The sequence below is a fragment of the Glandiceps talaboti genome, chromosome 7, assembly GCF_964340395.1.
Source record: "Glandiceps talaboti chromosome 7, keGlaTala1.1, whole genome shotgun sequence".
Taxonomy (NCBI): domain Eukaryota; kingdom Metazoa; phylum Hemichordata; class Enteropneusta; family Spengelidae; genus Glandiceps; species Glandiceps talaboti.
Window position 1 is genome coordinate 18,062,180 of NC_135555.1, and position 6,166 is coordinate 18,068,345.

The following is a 6,166-nucleotide window of genomic DNA, read 5'->3' on the forward strand; positions in this document are numbered from 1 at the left end:
TATTTTCATTGGTTTGTAGTTGGAGTTCAAGATATTTGACACCGAGTCTTTCTCCGACTACATCTACCTGTATGATGGCGATACTGGTACATCTGATACACTCATCGCAAGCTACGCAGGTTCCACTTTGCCGCCAGTGATATTTTCGAGCGGGCCCTCTATGCTCCTTAGATTTGAATCGGACTACGCTACCACATCTCTTGGCTTTTATGCTACTTTTACCAGCTTTGGAGGTACTAGTTACATTGATACCTGTGGGGGCGCTGCCACCACCGACTCTGGTTTGATCACATCTCCAAACTATCCGAATTCGTATGGTAATAACCAAGACTGTATTTATTCCATTGTAGCGTCACAGGGAAGTACAGTCCAGGTAAAGTCATATTGTAATATATCGCAACCACAGTTTACCGGTACATGTAAGATAACATTATTTCTATGGCTTTTTCCTGTTTTCTTATTATTTAATTCAGTTTACTCCTTCCAATTTTTGAGTATGAAGTCATACATACATACATACATACATACATACATACATACATACATACATACATACATACATACATACAAACACACACACACACACACACACACACACATACATACATACATACATACATACATACATACATACATACATACATATTCCCTCTGAAATATTGCATACGGCTGCTGACGTAGCGAACGTTCTTATCCCTTTCAACCTGTTAATAATTTCCGATAATAATTCTTAATTCTTCCATCTTATGATAAGAGTAATTTTTCATCTCCACCAATATTTGTTTTCAGCTCGAGTTTCTTATATTTGATACTGAAGATTGTTGCGACTACGTGGAGCTGTTCGATGGGAGTACAGCTGAAGACACGTCACTGGGTAAATTCCATGGCACATCGCTACCTGCTACTATCCAGTCCTCAGGACCAAACGTATATATCCACTTTTACTCGAACTCTGCCACAGATCAGCAAGGTTTCGCCGTGCTTTGGACTGCGAGTTCGGGAAACACAGATGACAATATTTTCTCAGGTGGGATCCTCATCACCTTTCGTTCTACTTTCTAATTACCCCTGCTTGACTTACTATTGATAATTTTACTTGGATGTATCACCGCTTTCTGATAAAGACAGCACTAGAAGGTCGAGAGCGTAAATACCAATACACCCACTTTACTACTGTATGATCTTAGTTGAGCGATTTGGCTATCAAGCTCAACGATTTGGCTATCAAGCTCAACATACTGGCTTCACAAACTTTCTGAAGTCCCTGCTCTGGCGAACGACTCTTTTCAGCGATAGCCATTTACTGGGCTAATTTGACCGCCAAATAATAACACATACCCTATCCCAAAGAATTTTACGTCAGTTGAACAAAATGTTTATGTCTGGAGAACGTTTTCATGGTGAAATAATCCTGTTTATTGTCGCCCTTAACTTTCCAGTATGCAGTGACTATACTACCAATGCCGTAGGTGGTACTTTATATTCCCACGATTCGTATCCTGCAGATTACCCAACCAACTCAGAGTGTAACTTCTATATTCGTAGTAGTGGATCATATGACAGTATATATCTACAGTTTGTGGATATCAATCTGGATACCACAGATACGGATGGTCAGTTGACCTTTCATTACGTCGTCAGTTAAGGCAGTCTTATCGAAATATTACTAGTAATGTGTACCCAGGAATCGGTGCTTCACCAACAATGACTGCACAGCTAATCAGGCGTCTCAAACATGCTGTCTAAAATTCCCATATCTGACTAAATACTCTCTCTCCTCCCATCTCCCCCCCCCTCTCTCTCTCTCTCTCTCTCTCTCTCTCTCTCTCTCTCTCTCTCTCTCTCTCTCTCTCTCTCTCTCTCTCTCTCTCTCTCTCTCTCTCTCTCTCTCTCTCTCTCTCTCTCTCTCTCTCTCTCTCTCTCATTCCAAATTCTTAATTTGATTAATATTTTGACGATTAAACTTATCGGTTTTGTTTGAATAATCTTCATGATCTACGAGTTGGTTTTTTTTACATCACTTCACAAATGGGTTTGAATTCATTGTTTTATGTTCTTGTTGTGTTTTGTATAGATTGCATCGAGTCTGATAGGGTAATTGTAACCAATGCCGTTGGAAATGTTACGGGAACTGTTTGTAAAAGTGAGGATCTTTACAGTTATGATACAACCACGGGTCGATTTAAAATATCATTTACAACGAACGAGCATTCGGGAAGTTATAGAGGATTTCGTGCTATATTTGCTTTGTATTATCAAACGTTATCAAGTAAGTGTGTATGTTAATTTGGTATCATTTTCCACCAATAACAATAACCAAAGGTCATACAGTATATTTTTGGTCATTTTGAAACTGTGGATGAAATGCAAATAGAAACTGAATTTTTAATTGAATGGAAATGTGATATAATACCAATGAAAAGCATTATTCGTAAATAGACTACAAGAATCGTCGTTGGTGGCGCTTCTGCTAACCACTTATTTTACAAAGAATTGATAAAACCATACATGTAAAGGAGAATTAAAGCTGCACTTGCAGAAAGTGGGACGGGGTTTTTTCAACTGTTTTGTTAAATACAATGATATACTCCTCATGTCGTACATCCTAAATAGTATTGCATCAACTGTGAGTAAACGTGTTTGTATAGTTACTGTAGTACACATACTTACATTCAATCAAATTGATTTTTAGATCCACATCTATACGTCAGCGCTCCCATTGATTCATAATTTAGCATCTACTGCATATCGACACAATAGACCTCTAATTAACATGTACAATGTCTAATTATTGGCATTTTAGCAATTTTCAGTGAATATACTGTTGGTTTTTCTGATCGAAAAATAATACTCCAATTACAAGCTAGTGCACGTTTAAAAGAAGTGTACAGAACGACCACTGGCAGTCGTTCATTGGCAGTCGACCTCATAAGTGGCAACATAATAAGTTGTATTGAGCTCAAGTTTGAAATATGCTTCGGAATACTTTGCGACTTGTAGGAACACAAAACCAGCATTTGTAAACGTCAATGTATAAAAATCTGAAATTATGTCCTGGCTTCTACTTTCAAGATGTGCCTTCAATCACTGACCCTTCACGTTTTGCGTGACCCAGCGAGATTTTAATTGTAGCCAGAGATTCTATCAGGTTTGATAATCCAATTTCAAGCAAGGTGGTAAAGGCATTATTACTGACATTGTGTTTGAAATGAAATGGCGGCAGAGACACGTCCCTTTCGTCTCAGACCACAGACCACAATAATGGTGTGAGTGGTCAGTGCTTTCGTGTAGGGTCTGTGCATGGATGTATTAGTGAGACTAATACATCCATGGTCTGTGCTACAATCAACTTTCTCCAACACATGTTTATCCATAGATCGTAATCACATGACAAAGCATATAAAAAAATCGAAAATTTAAGAACGAGAAAGACGTGCTGATGCGTAAACAAACTGTCTTAAAGAACAACAGATTGATTGTTGCTGTTAATTCCACTCTGTATAGGCTGTAATAATGGCAGCAGTGATTTCCAATGCACAAATAATCGATGCATATCCAACACTTTACTCTGTGACGACATCAACCACTGTGGTGACAACTCTGATGAACAAAACTGTCCTGTCGGTAAGTCATTTCATAATTGTTGTAACAAGCTAGCATAATTTACCCACTAATCCGGATAGATAACTAGCATAATTATGTATCCTTAACATCTCTGAGTCATTATCTAACCACAGACAAGTGATCTAACCCACTCCGAAAATAGTTTGATTTGAAAATTGTAGCATGAAAGTCACCTCCGTCGGTGATACTTCCATGTTTCTAGTATAGTACGTATGCTTACCCTTACCTCAGTGGTTATAAGTGCATATATCAATCAATGCTAGTAGAAGCTAACCGTTTCTCTTAAATATTATTTTTTAAAGCATTTCCAAAGTAACTGACGTAGCCCGATTCTATTTACTTGTGACATGTCAGCTTCACTTAAATCTCGGACCATTTTAGAGATAGTGGTCTGAGCTTAGATTTATGAGTAACATATATCATTGATGTGACACCGTATTTATACAAGATAGTTTCATGTTTGTTTAATGTATGTATGTTGTATCATACACCCTCCATCCACGTTTAACATTTGTTACCGCGCGCAAGTTAGGATTCACAAGGTAGTTTTTGTTAAATTGTATTATTCAAATGAATTTGTATTGGCATGTCCGAAGTAATAATCTGAGTACATGTATTTATTTTGTATGTTCTAACTCTATCTCGTTCTATACCTGTTATTTTGTCTCCCTATCTCCTTGTTGTCTGCATGTCTCTGTTTCTGTCTACATCTGTCTATCTGTCTCTCTATTTCTCTGTCTTGCTCGCTTTTTTCTATGTCTCTTTGCATATCTCTATCTCTGCGCTTAACTATCTCTCCGTTTGTCTCTCTCCCTGTATGTATGTCTACCTGTCTGTGTCTGTGTCTGCTTTTCTCTGTCATCCCCCACAGCAGGTAACAACACCCCTGTTATCATTGGTGTCGTGGTAGGAGTCGTTGCTTTTGTTACTGTCGCAGTCGTGATAATTGGAGTCGTGCTGTACTTCACCAAATGTAAGAAATCATCGCAAAACGCAACAAGTGGTTCAACGAATTCAGGAAGGCGAGGTTCAAAAGTGTATCCAGAGAAAGTAACCGGCGGTAACAAACCACCTTCGAATTCATCCATCAATAATGAAGATACAAATAATACGGGTTAACAGTTACAAGCCATTCATAAGTAAACATTACAGTGTATTAACTGTTTCATTTTTGCTTTTCTTTTTTTTTCAATTTTACAAACATTTTACCATTGAAACTGAATCACAACAAGTAGGTAGAATTTGATTAAGATAAATCCCAACGAGTATAGAAATTTTAGACTTCTTACTGAGACAGTTACCAATATCTATTCACAACGAGCTAATAGTTTTCTAGCGTAATTATCTCAATCATACATGTAATAATTGCTGAACCACGTCCTAGTATAATATGAATTTTTGAACGTTATGCCTGATTCTATTATATTTCAAATTAGAAATTTGTTTATCGGGAAGAGAATGTATTTATTTTCATAATTCCTAAGATGTATATACTTATTAACATGATATAAAGCTGACACAACTCATACAAAAAAATATTTTATGATTAACCTTTATCGTTAAGGCATTGGCGATTACTATACTGTGTGGTCCGGTCATTTACCCGTGACTTCATCAAGCCTATTACAACTAAGGCCAGAAATAACAAAAGGTGTTCAACGGGCCCGTATGGCAAGCCGTTCAGACCAAAAGTATTACTCTTCTTCTGGTTGTAGTTTTTTGTATTTTTCGGAGGTACAAACTAACTTTAACTCTTAAATATGTGTAGTTTTTCGATGGAATCCACATTTTTATTCCATGTTAATATCATTTGAATCAAACAAGTTTTCATTTATTTCAGATTATTGTTGATATACAGGATTTTTTTTTGCCAACCCAGAAATTATTCAAGGATTATATTTATTTGAAATTCAAAATATATTTTTTTTTTTTAATGATGAGCAATATATCCTCATGTGGGTTTCACAAGTCAGTAAAATGGCTGCTGGGGGTTAAAAATATTTTCTGAATAATCCAAATAAAAATAATATTTTTTCCGTAACTTACTCAATAATATTTTTGAAGTTGACTGTTTTATTGTTGTATACAGTAAGTGTAATTGTAAAACTTGTTACATGTTAAGTTGTTGCCAATCCTGATTTAAGTAGTCTTGGAATTTCAAGTCATTCTTCTAGACGATTAATTGTACCACAAATGAATATCATGTACCCTTAAATTCATGTCAACTTCAACTTTGAATCAATTGCTGTATATTTTTGTAATATTATTTACAGATTTTGAACATACGATCCAGTTCATTTTCATTGTAATTAACTTACTTATATGTCTATTTATACAATTATGATTTATGTTATTTATTTTGACAAGTGAAATGAACAATTGAAATGTACAATTATACTGTCATATAGATTTCATCTCAGAGTCTCGTGCATCTTATTTACATGTTTATGTTTAAACCCCAGTACCCACGCCATTACGGCCGTACAGTCCCTGTGAAGCTTACACAGACAGACAGACAGACAGACAGACAGACAGACAGACA

General features: G+C 36.3%; 1 long non-coding RNA gene across 1 annotated transcript; it reads left to right on the forward strand.

Annotated features, from left to right (window-relative positions):
- Positions 1-287: 287 nt before the first annotated feature.
- LOC144437128 (uncharacterized) lies at positions 288-1,606 on the forward strand. Its single transcript, XR_013480993.1, has 3 exons — positions 288-373; positions 790-1,027; positions 1,440-1,606. It is a non-coding gene; the product is annotated as an uncharacterized LOC144437128 (long non-coding RNA).
- Positions 1,607-6,166: the final 4,560 nt, after the last annotated feature.